At 42.1% G+C, this 19887-nt stretch overlaps 1 protein-coding gene across 5 annotated transcripts in view; it reads right to left on the bottom strand.

Annotated features, from left to right (window-relative positions):
- LOC108134542 overlaps nt 1-19887 on the bottom strand; it is a 313008-nt gene that overhangs the window by 75797 nt on the left and 217324 nt on the right. For all 5 annotated transcript variants that reach the window (XR_005977798.1, XR_005977800.1, XR_005977802.1 and 2 more), the window contains exon 3: nt 13149-13385. The gene's annotated coding sequence lies outside the window, so the exon portion shown is untranslated. The remainder of the gene's footprint in view (nt 1-13148; nt 13386-19887) is intronic.

Raw genomic sequence — 19887 nt, 5'->3', positions numbered from 1 at the left:
GTTACTAACTGATTTTGATTGATCTAACTGGATTTTGGATTCCTGCTCTTCGATTGGTATTGACATTGACCTTAACATTACTTCTGGCGTTGTGTTCTCGAATGCGCGAATTAGGTTTGGTTCAGCGCATCCTGATTCCGGTTTTCCGTCTGGTTACATTTTGAACACCGAGGCTTGTAGGTATCTTTTGCACTACATCCGTAGCAGAAGATACGTCTTTCCCCCATGCAGTCGTCAAAACGGCGACCAATCTGATCACAGTTGCAGCATACTAATTTTTTTCTTACTATTTGGGACACACATTCTTCTTCGTCTTCATTTGCAGTTAAAATGTCTGATACATTTTGTTTGCCAGCCTTATTTCGAGGTAACCCGTTATTGTTTTCTTTGCAAAAATGTTCATGTTTTCTTACTTTTGCTCTTAGTTCACTACGGATGTGGATTTGTAAATGTAGGAGCTCATATCTGAGAGAATATTATCAACTCCCACAAGTCAAAGTCATCTTTGGCATCATCAAACCTTTCCCTAAACGCTCTTGAAAAGTTTTGCCACGAAAATCTTGAATTTTTTCTCTGTGAATAAGAGATATATGTTATCGCAAAGTAATATGTAATCGTTATTTAATGTCGAATCGGTTAGGGATCTCAACCTATACAGAAATTCGTCATCATGCATTGAGTCTTTTGATCCATCGAATTTCAACCGCCAACTTGCTAAAATATTGGCAGCTTTTTCATGTGTGATTATTCGGTAAGAAGACTTTCTAGCCTGTGTCCCTGACACATTTGCTCGTAAAGATATGTTTCCTTGTGTTTCTCTTGGACGGTTTGGCTCTTCAGGCTGTGCATCTACAGTTGGTAGTGTAAGCTTCCCAGTTGCAATCTGAGACTTTCTTCTACGGTCTTTTTAACAAGTGAACTCAATTCTATCATCATGTCTTTCTGTTGACTTTTGAAAAAAAAAAATGGATAATGTTGGCAGTATTCTTTCATCTCATCCCCTTCTTGAGATTGAGGTCCCGTACTTGCAAATGAGTTGTCTCGTCCCTGGTTTGTGATCTAGTGTTCATTCCCCTTCGATACTACCTAACTCCCCTACCTCTCCCTCTACCTTTGGACTTTTCACCAGGTGAAGGAAATTCAATATTATACACATTTTGTTCTTCATTTGGAGCTATATTCATATTTTCAAGTAATTCGGCTGCTAAAGAGATATCTTCATAAGTAATAAGGTCTGGATTGAATTCCGTTTTGCAAGTCTTACTAATTCGGCTGGTTTTAAGTAATTCTTGCATGCAGCGATCATGAAATCGATGCCGACATGCGGTTGTATAACTTAATTGTAGTAAATTTAGTGTTTCCTTGCAAATGCGGCAAAATTCGGGGATTGGTTCCCTTGGATCGCCGCCTACTGATCCGCCAGCTGGGGAACGTTGAACCGGCATTTAAATTTATAAATTATATTTTTCACAAAAACTACTGACGAATTTCTGATAACAGGTTGTTGTTATTGCAAAAGTTTTGGACTCCTTGCAGGGTGGACAGACTATCACTGCAGTTCGAGAGCAAGTTTAATTTCCTGAATAATAGCTACTGCCTCCGCAGTAAAAACGGAGAAGTGGTGAGGTAGCTGACCCCATGAAACAATTAATTATGGCATCGTCTATAGAAATTGACAGTTTGATTTGCTTATGTCTTAATATTATGTTATTTAAGGATTGGAAGGCGATCATGAACAATACCACAGAGAGTAGCGATCCTTGTGGGATGCCATTGTGGAGAGTATAGAATTTGGATAGAGTGTTGTTAACTCCTACTCGGATAGTACAGTTGATCATGAAAGCCTTCGCTAAGGTGAAGGTTTGACTTACCCCCCACCGGGAAAGTTGATCCAATTATATATGCACCCCTACGCGATCGAAGGCCCTTTCAAAATCAGTTACCAAAATGGTTGTTTAAAAGCTGTCTAGTGGGGGCTAATAAGTTGCTGGTTCGTAATGAACCACATTAACCTTTTGGCTAACATTTTTTCTAGCGTTTTGCTTTAGCAAGGGAGTAAAGAAATGGGTCTAAAGAATGTTAATTCGTGTGTTGGTTTGTAAAGTTTAAAGATAGGGATAATGATGGCAGATTTCCACACATGAGGGTAGGTACCTCTAGCTAGCATTGCGTTATACATTTCTAATAGTCGGTATTTAGCTTCGGAGGGTAACTGTTTACGCATTGGATATGAAATTCGGTCTATATCGGGTGTCTTTCCTTTCGCATACTTAAGGGCATATTCGAGCTCACTAAGAGTGAAATTGGAGTCAAGGTCTGTGGAGGCGGTGGACAGTTTGGTGGGTGTGTATTCCTGAGAAAAAATTTCTTCTTTACGAATCTTGTATTGGTGTGAGAAGTTGTCGTCCTTGGAGTAGTCCGACCAAAAGTTCGCAAAGGCATCGCTAATATCTGCAGAGTGCTGGAGAACTACGTTGTTAAATTTATTTGTTCTGAGGTAATTTTGGAAATTTCCTATTAAGCGATTTAGGTCAGACCAAGTTTTCTTGGTAGATGATTGAGGACTTATATTAGATGTAAATCGTTCAAAGGATTCCCGTTTTGCTTTTTTGGAATTGTATTTGAATAGAGCATTAGATTTTCTGTAGGAAATCAGGGCAGCTGTGCTCTGAGTTTGTTTGTAGTCATGCCAGAGGGATTGCTTGTGTTGCCTTAGATCTTGCAGAGTTTTGCTCCACCAAGAAACATTTCGCGGGTGTAGAGAGGGTTTGCTTTGTGGTATTGCTACATTAGCTGAGGCTTTGATTCCTTTTATTATTTTGGCGGCAAACAGGTTTTAGTCCTTTTTTTGCAGGGAAATTTAAGTGAACTTTACATTTGCTGCGATATTTTATATTATATTTTATATTTTGGAGATGGTGGTAAGTTTTTGGGATAAGTTTGAAACTGAATATGTGACTTTACAGGATAATGATCGCTTCCGTATAGAGAGTCTTTTAAAGTCCACATACAAAAGGGAACAGCGATGCGGATGCTAACGTTAGATCAATAGCCGTGAAAGAGTTGTGAGTGGATGACCCCCACAATGGACTCCAAGCATTAAAATCTCCCACATATAGGATTGGTTTGGTAGTAAGGTCTATTATTTTCAGAATTTCGTTGGCTACTACTAACTAAGGAGGTATATATGTATTAAAAATACATATATTGGGATGGGCTGAATTTCAATACCTAAAGAGCATGTATTGCTGTTGATTGGTATGGGCTTGTGGGGAATACATTTACGAACAAGTATGCTAACACATAAGAGGGAAGAGAGGATGGATGTTATTTGGTTTGGAGCTTAAGGTGGTTTTGGATTGACGAAAATATGAATCACTCATAGTATCGTCAGATTCATGTGTATTTAGATTATTATTGTGTGAAGTTGATTTTTTATGATTTGAAGTTGTTGCTTTGCTGCTACTTTCGTGTTCAGCATGGATCTCTTATAAATATTCATATGATGCAGGAGATAGGTTATAATTGTTATAAGCAAGTGGAGCGGATCGCTTTGGCTGATTAGGTGTTACGGGGAGAGGGCACTGTGGAATGGGGGAAGGGGACTGGAGAATGGGGGAAGGGGAATGGGTTTTTTTTCGGGGCTTCTTCGGTGGAACCGATTTTAATTTTGTCATACTTGTTTTGGTTTGCGTATCCGCAATGATGATGTGATGTTTTGGCTACTGAAGAGTAAGAGGCGGTGTTAACCGTATTATGTGACGAAAATAATTGGTAGAGTTCTAAGCAGCTGATACGTGAAATTCCATGTTAAGTAACAAGTAAAGCTTTATAACTATGCGAAAATTGTTTTTTTTTTTATTATTGTTTTTCGAACTGACCACTATAACCACAGTTGTCGAACGGTTAGTATTACTGACGACGCGAAAACTGAACCCAGGTCAGTTCTTTACTGTATTATTTAAATATCTTTTATGCGGAAGTCTCCCATTTTTTCAGTTTTTCAGTAGATAACTGATAATAGAAAGAAACTATCTTGCGATCTACAACAGCGGGTATAAAGATGGGTGCTACAAAATGACTTCAAAGATGTTCACATTGGTTTTCATGATTAATTTTAAAATATAATACTTAGACTATGACAATAAACTTTTATCCGGCTGAATTGGTTTTTCGAATATGGGCTTTTACTTTGATTCAGTGACTAAGGGGTTAATATAAGGTAATTGTATCTTTCATAATTCGTTTATCTGTTTTTCTTGTCCTTTTTACCCATCGCATATCCTTACATGGCTGGTGATTCGACTGATTCGTTCCAAGTATTGGATTCCTAAGCCGAGGAATCTTGTAAAGGAAACTATTCACTCTTGTAGAGTGTACACAATCCACAAAAGAAAGCTGCAGACTCAGCTGATGGGAGATTTGCCCTCTGCGAGATCCACATTTTCCAGGCCATTCATTCACACGGGCTTTACAACGGCAAAACGTTCGTTGGAGTCTCAACGTCCTTATCAAAGGGTTTCATTGAAGCCACGAGGGCATTGATCCTTTCCAAGTATAGTCTCCAAAATGTGTCCTGCCACTTCAACCCTCCTGGCGCACCTCATATGGGGGGGGCTATGGGTGGCAGGTTTCAAAAGCTTCAAGACACACTTCTACAAGCAGACGGTTGTCGGGAAAAACACATTTGAGGAACTAACTACCCTCCTAGCAAAAATTTGAGGCAATTCCTAATGCGATCATTGTGGTGATCAAGGAGTGGCAGATGTCCTCACCACACGTGGCGTCATCCGACGACCAATTGCGAAGATGATCCATCTCCCGACGGAGGCCACTGATTCCAAGCGACTCTTTTTTTGTTTCTGCCTCTCAGAATTATCAACTGTCAGACGTTCTCTGACATCCTCTGGTGTCTATCCTCATAGATGTCACAGTCATTCACATCATCCATAACGTATTGCTTTGGTTTTTATCTACTCCCACACACAGAGTTTTTACGATGGCGCCGACCAACAACCAACACGCTCACAGGTGCAGCGTTTGCAGAGGTGTTCACGCCTTAAGGAAAAGCCAACGGTTTCTCCGTCTTTCGGCCCTTAAGCGACTCCGCGCTGTCCTAATCATCCGGTTTTGCGCAAACTGCCTTGCTCACGAGCATTCGGGTTAAACCTTGCCATTCGCCGCGCGCATCATGACAAGAACAACAGCAGCAGCAGAGGACTTCGTCGACGATGTCGCCACTCTCAGCGTCCCGTGGCCCATCGTGCGCCTCTATCCTGTAGCGCACGAGGGTGAGCATCCTTCCAACTGCGTTGGTTTTGGTCTGTTCCGATGTGAAACGGTTTGACGCCCGAGCTTTGGTGGATCCGTGTTGCCCCGTAAGTCGCATTCACTTATCATTGGCAAATGCTCTAAACCTTTCCGTCACCCGCGTGGGCGATGAACAGGTTTGCACCACCGCTCGAAGTCGTTAAGCATGGGCCGACAACTGCTGATGCTGGTTGACCAATGCAGACCCGATCGCCGGCCAAGCCCCTTTGAGAATGTTAAACCCGAACCCGAGCACTTGGAAGGACTCAGCGCGGCAGGAACTCGCCCCAACAGGTTGGTTAAATTATTTTATTTAAACTGTGTTTGGTTTGTAGGTTCCCGAAAGAAGGAGTTTAAAAACATAATTTCGTTAGATTTCTTCTGAAATAAGCCCCAAGAAGCCCTTTTCGACAACGACGCTTTACTGGCTGGGATACATTAAATTTAGCAGATAAGTTTGTGAAAAAGTGCTACTATCTTTTGCTACTATCTTTTGCTAAGTGTAACTTTTATAGATTGTAACGACCTGATTTGTTTTATCTTGCTCGCTACGTTAACTTGCTAATTTGATGGGATCGTTAAGGTTTATTTGTCTCTTGTGAGATGTCTTAAAACTCCCCCCAAATCCCGATGCGAAGGAGGCGAGAATGACGGTGGAATAAAGGGCAACCAGGTTAAACTGTAAACAATGGACCTTGGACCCGAGCGAAACGGAGACACCGTGAACAAACGGTACCGAGCTGCACATAGGACCTTCATACGGTCAGGGCAACAACATCAAACGGTAAATAGGCGGACTTCAGACCCGCACAAAGAAAACGCATTGTGAACTAACCGTACGGCGGTGGTCTTGAACCCGATCACGTGAGCCGGATTAGAAGGATAACGTTACCACCACAGGCTATAAAAGGTCGGCGCAAACGCAGCTCCCGCCGAAGTAGTAGTTCGAGAATCAGAGCGAGTGCGTGTACGCAAGTAAATCAAGTGCCAAGCGCCAGGATCAAGATCGCAACGTCGACATGCCGATATACAAGTCTAAAGCTAAATCGCTGAAATCCAACGGGTGCCAGGTCGTGGTTTAATCGAGCTCAAGGAGTCCTTGCGTGGAGTCTGCGATAAAGGTGGCTGGTCGAAGAGTCAGAACCTAGTTCTACCTGCTAGGCAATACACCTTGCTGGTCCCGATAGTGAGGTTCGCATAGCATCCAGAGTCTCGGTAGTGGCGGAATTGACCGCAGGACTACGCCAAGGTGGCCAAGCAAGTCAGAAAGTGGGCGACAGTGGGATCCAGGGGAGACTTGATGGTGGAAGGAGAACTACGTGGTGGAAGAAAGTCCTAGTGACGCCTCCCTCCGAATGTTCATTCGACCGTATGACACCTGGATACCCTGAAGGCGCTGGCAGATGAGTTTGAGGAGCTCGACCAGCAAAGGGAGAAGTTCGTGATGAAGAACAATCCCCAGAAACAGCGAATGCAGAACCTTTCAGTGCTAAGGCCAATGGCGGATCAAGTTGCGGTGTGCAGGCGGTGTCAGAAGGACACAGACGCGCCACAAAGGCAAACGCCACAGGGGTAGGAACAGCAGCCGATCCAAAATAGATACGTCCAAAATCCGACCCTTGCCGCAGATGCGGGGGCGCTGAACATTCGACAAAGGATCATTCTCCGGGATCGGAGATTCACATTTTGCTGGCGATGCGGCTGTATAGGAGTCAGAACGGTGCAGTGAAAACCCCCAACGACACCAGCCTCCAAGAGGTTGTGTACGTGGCAGTACGCAGGATCACCAAGAAGGACGACCAAATAGCGGTCCTATCCGAAAAACGCCGAAGTAGACAAACTGCTCGAAAACGGCTGACAAAGTAGACAATCTGCTCGAAAACGGCTGCACTGAGCCGTCAAGGAGACCGTACGGCTCACCAATGGTTATCGTAAGGAAGAAGACCGGGAAATGGAGGGTATGTTGTACCAAGTTATAGGCCTCGAAATGGTGCCGCACGCCTTTGTGTATCAGAACGATATTATCATCATCGGACGGAGGCCAGAAAAGCATTTGCGAAACCTCAAGGAAATATTTATAAGATTATCCGTAAAACGCAGGCCTTTGAAGCTGACCAGGAAGATTGGTCTTCGACCTAATTTTGGCATGCCCGAATTTCACAAAGGTCCAGGAAAGGACCCCAGCGACCCATCAGCTTGCCGCGCGCTTTTAATGCTAAACTCAATACGGAAGATCTTTGAGAGATCTCTGACGCAATAAGCACGGTGAAAAGACTCGCCTCTGACGCTATCGCAGGTACGATATGGTCAGGAGGGGAGAATCATTATTGTCCGGTGTGCACCCTAGACGTCAAAAATGCGTTTAACAGGGACAACTGGAGTCGCATCCGGGAGTCCCTCACAAAGCGGTGGATATCACAATACCTAATCGATATACTACGTAGCTTCTTCTCAGAACGGGTGCTGATCCAGGAGACTGACGAAGGACAATGCCGACACAGAGTGACTGAAGGGGTCCCCCAAGGCTCAGTCCTCAGACCGACGATGTGGAACGCGATTTACGACGACTGTACACTCGTCGGTTTTGCAGACGACGTTGCCATGGGAGGAAAGAACCGCCACTGTAAGCAAGATTTGTCAATGGCTACGACATAACGGTGAGTCCTGATGAGCAGTAGGAAAAAAGTGGAACAGTCTACTATTACAGTTGTATGTACGTCGGAGAAAAAGCTGCAAAAACCACAGGTGCTATCAGCGCAACGATGGCAAACACGACAAGACCGAGGCAGCGCCACTGTTACGACCCTGTTTTGGTAGGCGGTATAGCTCGCCTTGGCCAGGGTTCGAGACAGAAATTTATTTCCTCTTTTAATCGGTTTACCTCCCTTTCCCTAAAGAATAACACAAATCGAACGCTACAGAGTATGTTTATATTTTAATGGTATGATTGATTAAGACTACGTTTTCTAACTACAATTATATCGAGCGTGATACTTCTTGATAAGGGGGTCGGCGCTGCTGAAGGGCCGAATGTGGTACTGCTTGTTGATATCGACGCTGCGGAAGGGCCGAGTGTGGTACTGCTTGTTGATATCGGTGCTGCGGAAGGGCCGAGTGTGGTACTGCTTGTTGATATCGGCGCTACGGAAGGGCCGAGTATATCGCAGCTCGTTGAGTATCGCACTGCTTTGTGTGCGGGATCGGCGCTACGGAAGGCCTATGTTGCACTGCTTACTGCTGGCACTGCGCAATGGTTCGAGGAACTGCTTGGCGTTGCCGATATGTGATGGCTGAGTGTACCGCTTGTTGTTGACGTCGTGCGGTAGCTGGGTGCACTGCTTGGTGTTGGCGCTTCGGAAGGGCCGATTGTGCACTGCTTGGCGTCGTCGTGCCTCGTCGTTCGAGTACGTCGGGTTCGTAGTGTTCTGGGTCGCTTTAGAGGAACGAACTACTTGGATTTTCTAGTGGGATGTGGGAATGTAGGACATCGTTAGAGTCGAGCTGCCGGGCATCGTTAGTTTCGAGCTGCCGTTTTATTCCGTATCGTTTCCGGGTCGGAAGCCGGAAACGTGACTTCTGGGAGGAACTCACTTAGATGGGCCGGAGTAACGAAAACCGTGCCGGGCTCAGCGATCTCGACCGGGCCTGGGTGCGTATTCCTAAACCACACCGGGCGTCGGTGATCCTCACCAGGTCGTAGAGCCGAATTTCAAACCGAACTCTTACGTATCCACCACCACTACCAAGTCTAACTACCAGAACACTTACCCGGCTATTCCTCCTTGTTGTTGTTTCCTCAACAGTCGTCGGAACGCAAGTGACTGGGCTGGGGCTGTGTCTCCGCTTATATAGGCGCTGCTTAGTGTGACCAGATCGAACGATGATGATAATACCGCTTTGGGTAATCGGGTTTATTGGGCGATGATTATCGGCAATCGATAACTTCGTCGAATAAATGTGACCGGGTGCTGTTGGCTTTGGGCGCGCGTTTGAATAATAAAAGGCCAGTGTTTGGAATGTTCTTTTTAAGTTTTAATGAGAAAGTTGAATTATATATATATTTGTAACGGTGGGTCGTCAGCGATACTCTACGTATCGAGCTTATGGGCACCAGCTATGAAGCGCCGTCATACAGCAGAGAGTGTAGACGCAGCTATAGCAATGCTCTTTTAGAGTGTCCCGATGTTTCTGCACAGTTTCAGAGAATGCGTCACTGGTTGTACCCAACATGATATCAGTAGACCTGCTAGCTGATGAGAAACAAACCGAAAACTCAATCCTGCTGGCAACAAACATGGGATAACGCCAACACGGGTCGCTGGGCTTGGCACTTATTCCCAGCATAGAAGCGTGGAAGCATGCCAGGTGGCCTGAGCCAAGTGCTCACTGGAAACGGTTGCTTTAAAGCATATTTAAATCGGTTCTGGCACGCGGAAAACCTTTTCTGCCAGTAATGCGAGGACGGGGAGTCCAACGGACTACGAAACCCTGAACGAGGTCTTTCGCACTTTGTTTCCAACGGGTGGCGTCAAGGGGCGAACACAATACGAAATGGGTCTTTAATAGGAGATCAACGCGATAACGGAGGCTGAGGTTGCGGAAGTCGGAAGGAGTCTGCAGAACAAGAAAGCTCCACGGCCGGATGCAGTGCCCAAAAAAGCTATGAAGCCAGCGCTGGCGCAGGTGAAAAATCCAGAAGCTGTTGCTGCTGAACAAACCAAGGAAGCCTGGAGAAGCTTTCTCCTACAGACCAATGTGTCTGCTCGACCCAATCGGCAAAGTGTTCGAGAAACTCATTTCGAACATCTGGATAGCAACGGGAGCCATAACTGGATAGGCGGAACGAAGAAATACTGCCTACTGGTCACGTTCGACATCTTACGGCCCTGAGGCGGCAACTGATCCCGGAGTATTTAATAAAGATCGACGACAGCTACCTTGGTTGTTGCTGTACGAAACGAGCGACGGCCCCAAAGAGTACACCGCTACTGCTGGGGTGCCACAATGATGGGTTCTGGGTCCCCTGTTGTGGAACACGATGTACGACGGACTGCTGATTCTTAACATGCCTGCCAACATCCGAGTAACTGGACTCGCGAACGACGTCGACATCACGATCGTGGCTAAGACGGTAGCCCAAGTGGAGGAATGGGCCAACACAGCAGTGAGGAAGGTGGAGTCATGGCTGGCACTTTCTGGTCTCCAGCTCGCTGCCCACAATACGGAGGCTGTTCTCTTAAGCAGCCGGCAGCTCGTCGAGACAACGAAACTGATGGTCGGCGGGGTCAGTATATTATCCCAGAGAAATACCTAGGAATGATAATTGACACCAGGCTGTCATTCATTAGCGTACGCTAATTACAAGGCGGCAGCGAACTCCAGATCGCTCACTTGGATCCTACTGAACACGGTGGACCCGAAGCAGGATCGGAGGAAACTCATGGTGGGCGTTGTTAGGTCGCAAGTGCTATACGCCGCCCCGGTCCGGGCTAAAGCCGCCATGACGCCCTCGTACGCTTGGTACGCACTTACATTCCTGTAGTAGAAGTGGAGGAAAAGGTCTCTAGTATGGACCAACTATCCAGGCGCGAGGTGCGACAGCCTGAAAGAGAGACGTATGGGTGCTGAACTTATGCTCTTATACCAGTCTTGAGTCCATTGCTGGAAAGGAAGCATGGTCAGGTGGGGTTCTACCTTATTCAGATCCTGAGTTGACACGGATGCTTCCGCACGTATCTGAAGAAGTACGGACACGACACGGGAAATGGAACTCCAACCTGCGGTTCTAGAATGGAAGAAAACGCAAACCATGACGACGGCCAAATTCGACGCGTCTGTAATGCGGAAACTCAGGAATGCAGAGGGAGAGAGGGGAGGGGACTGGACCCATAAGCTGTCGCTGTTGTGCGAATCATTGTCAGCTTACGTCCACTTAAAATCTTCATTTTCTTTTGTTATGTTACTAGATTTAAGCAAATAAACGGAATAAACAAAAAAAACAGGAGCCCGAGAGCTAGGGCTAAAAGCCGCAGATACCGTAACCTGCTTACAACGCCGGTTATGCAAGTTCCGTAGAAGCTGTGTATTCGGAGGCCGAGTCCCGTTACCGGTACACGTCGCCGCGAATAACGGAACTGAGGATGCGCGGAAACCGAGGCTGACCCCGTCACCAGTCAGCGAGGCTTAAGACGAGTCATCGTCTCCGGGCGAGATAACGAGATGGCCGAGATGGCTACTGGTGACCACGAGGCGGACCAGGGAGTGGTCTCGCTCTCTCGTCCGACGACGCTGTTTGCGGCAAAAGTCTGGATGGGTTTCCGCCGATTAAAGCGCCCGGCGGCCGGGATCGCGCGGATCCGGCTGGGAGAGGTAGCACCATCGAACAAGCCGGGTGTCCCTATACTCGGTTTGAGACCAAACGGGCGGCAGCGAGGCCCGTTGGCGCGAAGCGCTATGGCAGGAGCCGTAGAAGGATAACAGGATCACCACAGACTATAAAAGGGCGGTGCAAGCGCAGCTCACCCCGAAGTAGTATTGCGAGAATCAGAGCGGGTGCGAGTACTTGAGACCAGTAGCATGTAAATCAAGTGACAAGTGCCAGGATCAAGATCGCAAAGTCGAGACACCGAACGATGACTAGTCTAAAAGGCTACGGCTATAACGCTGAGATCCAACGGTGCTAGATCGTGGTTAAATCGAGCTCAAGGAGTCCTTGCGTTGAGGGTGGAATGAAGGTGGCTGGGCGAAGAGGCAGAACCTATTTCTATCTGGTAGGCGATACACCTTGCCAGCCCCGGATTGGGAGGTTCGTATAACATTCAGAGTCTCGGAGGAGCCGTCACGGTTGTGACACCAGCAAGCAGTCAACGGCGAGGAGCGATGCTGGGGAGGACAACGACGAAAAGCAGCAGCAGCAGTAGCAGAAGAGCCGCAAGGACACCAAAAATGGTAAGCACGTGATTCTTCAGGAAGCCTGCTTCAGAGGACAAGTTTCTATGAACAGTCAAGAGGGGAATCTTGCTGAAGAAAATAAAGACTAGAAAAATTCCTATAATACCTTTTATGAATATTGGGTACGGTCGAATAAAATTGATATACAACCGCAGAAATGGCATTTACTAATGCGTAGGAACTTTCTGAGTTCCTTAAGCGAACGACGTAGCCGAAAGTCACATAAATTTAAATTTAACACTTCTTCAAACTTTAAATTTTTGCGAGCAAACCCAATTGTTTATCAAGTTCCGCGCCAAGCAGTAGTATAGTAAATCATCTAAACAGACGACCACTCCATTCTAAAATTTTGGAAGAATAATTCTTTACATCAACCCATCAATTTTTCGAAGCGTTTGTTAATTCAAACTCAAGATAATCCTCTGCTACATTTTCACATAAGTAAAACAACGTTGCTCATGATTCAAAAAGGCATACATAAGTTTTGTTGAAAATTTGCACTTCAACAAATGGTCTTAGATCTGGTATTGCAAGTTCTAGCTGATCTCCTGTCGGAATCGTCTCTGGACTGTTTGCTCTGGCCCTTTCATATCAAGGATATATAAGAACTGATATAAAAAATGAAGAAAAATGTTGACCGACTTTGTACTCCCATCAGCAATTTGGCTCAGATCCTAAAATGAAGTTTGAAGACATACGTTAAGATCGTTAAGATAGACATCCATGACAGCCAGGACCACCAGGACAGCCAGGCTAAACACGACAGACTGATATAAAAATTGTGAAAAATTCTTTACTGTAACAAATATTTATTATTGTTAATTTAAAATGTTGTATACCATTCTATTAATATTACTTATTTAGGTAAACTAAATTATATTACTTACGTTCTTCAGATTTAAATGTGGACGAATCAAAACGAAAGTCTTTGAATAGTTCTGAAAAACTAGATTGGCGGCATTGCTTCAGAAACGAGTGTGTCATTAACTTTGATGCAGCCCATCGAGATCTTGGATTTTTATTCAGGCATAGCTCAACAAATTGGTGTATGTCATCAGAAAATGATTTTCTCATGAATAAATCGCGGGGAAATCGTTGATTTGTTTGATGCAATGAAATTGATCCTGAAATAACATTGATAAGCTGTTTAGTGGTTCTACAAAGTATTTTAGTGCATTTTTGTATTGGCCAAAAAAATAAGGTCAAGTAACAAGTAATCCATTATTTGAACATGAACTTCAAAGCATTTTTTATGGTAAGAATAAACCGATTTATTTCAAATAAGCACCATTTTATTTACAATTAATTGTAATTTTTTTGGTTATTTCACGATACCCCTCTTATAAAATCCTTCGTCCTTAATAACAAAAAACTGAGCCAGTCGGTTTTCCCAATCCTCTTGTGTAGCTAATTTTACACTATTTAAATCGTTGGACATTGATAGGAAAAGGTGGTAGCCACTTTTTGCGATATCCGGGCTGTAAGGTGGATGCAAAAAAACCTCCCATCCAAGCTCTCGGAGCTTCTGGCGAGTCTCTATTGCTGTGTGTGGTCTAGGGTTGAGCTTTTTTGTGTTTTCAGCCTCAGTTAAATGGTTCGAAACTGTTTTGAGCAATGTTTAGCTCCTAGACAACTGATTTACTGCTTGGATAACGGTCAAACACAACGATTTCTATTATTTTATTGGCATTTCGGACGATTGGCCTTCCGCAGAGTATATCATCTTTAACATCAAATTTTGGCGTTACAGTATTAGAGCCATATATCTAATTGAATATTTCAGTAGCCTGGCTTGCGTTTTGCCTTTATCAAAGAAAAATTGTAAAACATAGCGAATTTTTTATTTGCCGCTCTCCATATTTATCGAGCTCTCAAAGCGTTTGTGTTATCGATAAAAAACTTTTTTAAGAAGCTTCTATAGTACGTTAGCTATCTAACACCACCTTCTAAAATTAAATCGAACTTATACAACGCGAAATACAGATCACTAAAGTCATCTATTGTTCACATAATGGATTACTTATTACTTGACCTTATATAAATTTACTATGTGTAATAAAATTTTGATCGGAAGTCTATTCTTAGAATGCGTCGACCTATTGCAACAACATATAAACAATAAAGCCAATCCACTATGCGTAAAAACCCGATTTTGGTGCAAAAAGCTATTTAGTTTCTTAATTAATTTTTAAGAATGGTCAATACTAATGGAATCTAGATACCATGATTTGAAAAAAAGCGTTCCAAAAATTGTAGGTTTGCAACTCTGTAGTGTTGTCACAGCAACAAAGTCAGATGTTTTAGAGACTTTGCAATGTGGTTAAACTGGACGAAATTTGGAAAACTTGGCGTATTCGTCGTTTTGTGTAAAAATAAAGTTTCATTTATCAGCAAATAAAAATTCTTTGCGAAGGTATTTATTCATGTAAATTAGCTTTTTAGTTTTCATTGGTGTGTCTTAAGATTTTAACCAACAGTTGTGTTTGTGTTATGTGGAACATTACTTATCATTAGCACAGTCTGGCTAAAGAGTAAGAACGAGAACATAACTACAAAAGTCATTGTTGTCATAAAACTAACCCTTTTTGCTCAATTCTGCTCCTAATTGCAAAACTTGTGTTTATCTAGCCACATTTTTTTTAATTTTATTGGCAATGTGTGGCTTTTTGAATTCGCTATTTATATCATCAAAATGTAAAGCTGAGTATTTTTACCTGTTAGTCGTAGAGTAATTTTTAAAGTTATTTTTTCTCTTCTGGCAAACATTTTGGTTTCCCAAGTTTCACGGGCTTAAAAAAAATTTCTTTAATGTGAAAAGTTAAGTTAAGAAAATATGCGGCTTAAAAATGAAAGGTTAAGATTAATTTAAACTATAATTTCAGTCAAAAGTTTGCAACGCAGTGAAGTAGAAATTTCCGACTCTATAAAGCATATATATTGATGATCATCTCTTTAAGAGCCGATTTAACTATGTCCGTGTGTCCGTCCGTCCGTCCGTCCGAATAAAACTTTTCCAAAACTGGTATTTCTAGTAGGTAGTGTATAAGTCGAAACAAGCAGGAAAAAATCGGAAAAATTAATTGAAAAAATTAAAACATTTAAAATTTTTAAGGATATAGTAATGTTTACAATGGTAAACCGGCGGTCGGGAGCGGCGGTCGTCAGGAGCGGCGGTAAGCTAAGACACCCCAAACCCATGGTGATTGTCTAGGATAAGCCGGATTCGCTGCTCCCGTAAGTCCCCACTACTACCCCAAAAAAATTATATGCTCCCCCCACCAAAAAATAAAAAAAAAATTTGGTATCATTCGAAAGCATTTTTCAAGGCCTTTCCAATAGTATAATTTTCACGATTCTTAATTAAAAATTGTTATTTTTCATCAAAACTATCAAAATTATAATTTCACACCTTCGCGCACAAGCAGTCGTGAGGACGCAATAGTGGGTGGGTGTTGAGATTAGAGTTCGTGGGTATGCGGGTTTTCTTTTTCTTACCCTTTCTCACTTTCACACCTTCGCGCACAAGCAGTCATCAGGACGCACAAGAGGGTTGGGGTTGAGATTAGGGTTCGTGGGTATGCGGGTTCCCTTTCTTGTACATTTTCTCAAACGATAACGATCGGTCCGAACATTTGGCGAGAATATTTAGAAACCAAATAATACGAGCGGGATATTGTTGGATATCATGTACATTAATTATGAAATTTGTATGTTAATGCATTTGGAAAAAATTCAACTGATTATAAAACCCTTAAATTCCCGTAAATTCCAGCTACTGTTACATTTTTTCAGAATAACGGTTTTATTTTTTTAAGCAGACGGCATCGTAGTGCTTCCATTGAAAAAAAAAAGAAAGCAAAGTATGGCAAGTTTAAAATTCTTTAACCAGTATCCACCCAATCAAGTCCAATTTGTGGTGCTAGCCCAAATGATTTTTTGAAGATTACGGATAACCAAATATCGATTCGGTTATTGATATTGGCTTTAAACATATTATTTTGAGTGGGTCTCAAGAAATAGGGAGTATGGTAATTATACTCACAAAAAAACCAATGCACGCACGAGAAAAACAAATAAAGATAATTTGGATTGGAATGGGACTACATAAAAACAAACTTTGTCTGTAAATTGAAATGACGTCAACACGGCACAAAGTGCATTAACAAATTAGTTGAATTGTTGTTGCATGCGAGTGTGAAACAAGTGCAGTTAAAGATATATCAACATACAATAAAATACAAGTACTTCCCGTGTGCTATTCCCGACAAAACAAAGTGCAAAGTGCACCAAATTGGGTTCAAAGAACCTAGAAGTCTCAGAAACCCCACGTAGGCTCCAAACCGATCTACGAAACGCATATTTCTCTTTATACTCTCCGAAAAGCACCGAAGAGTACGAAAACTCGGTCTCTCCCGCGCCCCTCAGCTTGCAAAATACCTCTTAGCCCTCGCAGTCGTCAATTACTCCGCAAGAAATTGCCAAAACAATGCAAGTAAACATAACCAGCACTGTTACAGTGGTGATTTCCTTTCTCACAACTACAACTACAAAAACAAGACGGCAACAGCGTTGTTTTCATCATCATCATCATTATCATTACCATCATCACAAATCTAAAATGTTCAAAGCTGGGATGTACGCTTAGCGCGCACCCAACAAAAAAACTGAAAATCTAATACTGTCATGTATTAACAACGCGAAAAACTTGTGACTGCAGTAGTTCGAGATTTAATTTACGTTATTTGTGAAGAAACTATTTTGAAAGCACGGCGACGAAAAGGAGTGGCTACGATGTCGTTTGGTTGATCACTAACTTTAATATTTCAATAATTTCTCTTAGAACCTAACTTATGCTACGGTGGCGAGAGACGGGGCGAATTCGCAAGAGCGAACGGACTAAAGCTTTATTGGCTCCCGCTCTCGCCCTACAACTATTGATTTAAAATACAAGCGCCAAGTGCGCAAACAAAATCGAAAATGTTTCTAAATTGGTAAAGATTAAACATCGTCTTTGCGGAAATAAATTCGCGCTTCCGAACAATGACAACGGAATAAAGCATAAACTCTTTACCAAAGCCAATTTACTAACGTGAAACAATAAGAAAAGAAATAAGTTGGTGAACTCAATTACTCACCTCATCGGCGATTATTCCTTTCACTTAATGTCAAAATTATGAGAACTACCGAATTATAACCAGAGCTTTACAAAAAAAAAATAAAAGCTTTTAAAAGTACCAGCTTTAACACAGCAAGGGGGTGCAAGTGGTTATAAAAGGAATTGAATCCAACGTTTCTACTGACAATATAGTAATTAAAAGGTACTTATATATACGAAAATTGGAAAGAATTATTGCACATGCCCTAAGATTGAAATAAACTTAAAAAAGAAATTATTTTCCGCAAATCTAACAGCACATGAAATATATTTAGCAGCGTATAAATAACTAAGAAACAACAATATATTCAGTTTAGGTTAGGTTAGGGTAGGTTAAGTGGGTGCTCGTCTGTTACGACGTGAGCACTCGGAAGCCTACTGGCCCATTGTGATACCCGCAAAAGGTCCCAGTCTAACTCCTTGCTGAGGGTGAAGCTCTGCAAAATTGAGCCAGATTTAGGAGAGAGATCCCTGATACACAGTCCAAGTCCTCGAGCGAGTAGGCTCCGAGAAACCGAAGTCCATTCCTTTGAAGTGCCGGGCATGTACACAGGAGTTGCTCCACAGTTTCTGGTTCCTCCTCATCTTCGAAGCTTCATGCAGAAGTCGTGGAATAGGACCTTGTACCTATTTGCCATTTGGTCTATGGCACATTGCCCCGTTATTACTCCTGTTAAGGTCCGAATCCTGTTCTTTGGTGTTCCTTTTTACACCGAGATCCGGCCAGATAGCCTTGGAGATGACGCAGCCTGTTCCGCCAGTGGCCTGGTGCTATCTCCCTCACCTTGCTCTCTAGTGCGGCGAGTGAAGAGTTGATTTTTAAATTAGTATTTCTCTTTTTTATTTTTATTTATTTTTTTTTTTTTTTTGAATTAACAATATGTAAAGAATATTCTGTAAAAATTGTAAAATATTCTGTAAAAAAAGTCAATGCGAGTAAAACTAACGGAATTACAGCGTTTCAAACGTCCAGCCGTGCTACCAGATTGTTCCCGTATGAAAAATTTTAAATCGATTTTCCCGAAAACGTTTTTCATAAAATTCGTGAACATCAGAACTAAAAATCTATAGACCCGATCCTTTTAAAAATTTTAGCATTGCTTCTACTCATAAATCAGCAGGTAACGACGAAGAGATTTTTTTGTTCTATTTTTTAATAATATGTTAAGCACGATTTTTTTAAAGCTAAAATCGCGTTTTTAACTTTAAAATCGCGATTTTAACTTTAAAGTTAAAGTTAAATATAAATATTTATTTATGGATCCGATTCCGATACCGATTCGATTCTGACATTGTTGAAGGCTCCCTTGACGTCGAGAAATGCTACCAACGCAAACTTTGGGCTATCTCTGTGTCAACTGAACTACCCTTGAGGTAAGCGTGCTGTGCGCTGCTAAAGTTGTGAGGGTTGATGCGGCTCCTTAGAAATTCAGTTTAGTTCAGAGATAATTTGCTTAAAACCAAAAAGATATTGGAATTAAAAAATATTAGGATTGAATCCATTTTTGGATAAAGATTACAGAGCTTTAGCACCATATTTCATACAAAACATCCGATTATCATCATTTATTATCAAAAATTCACATAGAGAAAAATTACACGGCGGAATTAATTTTATGCGAAATTATATTCAACAAAATTTTTGAATATTCGGATTGAGAAACAGCTTTAAGCAATATCTGAGGCAGTGTGTCAAATGTGCAAGATATAGGCAAATTACGGCAGATTTTAATGAAATTTAAACCGTAATTCTGAAATATATAACCATTACTATATGTCGAAGAACTAAATAAAAATTAAAAAAGAAAGGAAGCAAACATCGGCATGTTTACATACCTTTGCAACTATTGCAAAATTTAAATATTCTTGAAAACATTAAAATTATGATTTACTTGCGTGTATGATTAAAAATATTGAACCTATGATGATTTACAGCTTAATTATTCGATAGTTCCTATTGCAGCTATATGATATCGTTTTCCGATTTTAATACAATTAAAATTGTAATTCTGAACTCTCAAACTAATAATAAGTCAAAAAGAATTTTAAAAAAATTACAAAATAGAAAAGTTACATTAAAAAAAAAAAATGTTTACTTTTTGGGAAGCTGGTCACTTGTCAACTTCAACATGGCTTTGTAAAACATCGGTCGACTCCTACTAATCTTCTTGAATTTTCTACTCTCATCCACCGTATTTTCCTAAGAAAATGCCAAAAAGACGTTATTTTTACTGACTTCAGCAAGGCATTTGATTCAGTAAGCCATACCACCCAATTTACTTAACTGGATTTCTGCCTATCTTTCAAAACTGAACTCAACGCGTTCTCTTCAATAATCAATTTTCCTCCGTCGTAAATGTTTTTCTGGTGTTCCCCAAGAAAGTCATCTGGGGTCACTTCTTTTTGTTCTTTTTATTAATGATCTTCCAAAAGTAGTGTCAATTGCCTCTACTCTTATGTATGCGAACGAC

The sequence above is a fragment of the Drosophila elegans genome, unplaced genomic scaffold (assembly GCF_018152505.1).
Source record: "Drosophila elegans isolate 14027-0461.03 unplaced genomic scaffold, ASM1815250v1 contig_684, whole genome shotgun sequence".
In the NCBI taxonomy this organism is placed as follows: domain Eukaryota; kingdom Metazoa; phylum Arthropoda; class Insecta; order Diptera; family Drosophilidae; genus Drosophila; species Drosophila elegans.
This window is presented reverse-complemented; position numbering and strand designations above follow the sequence as displayed.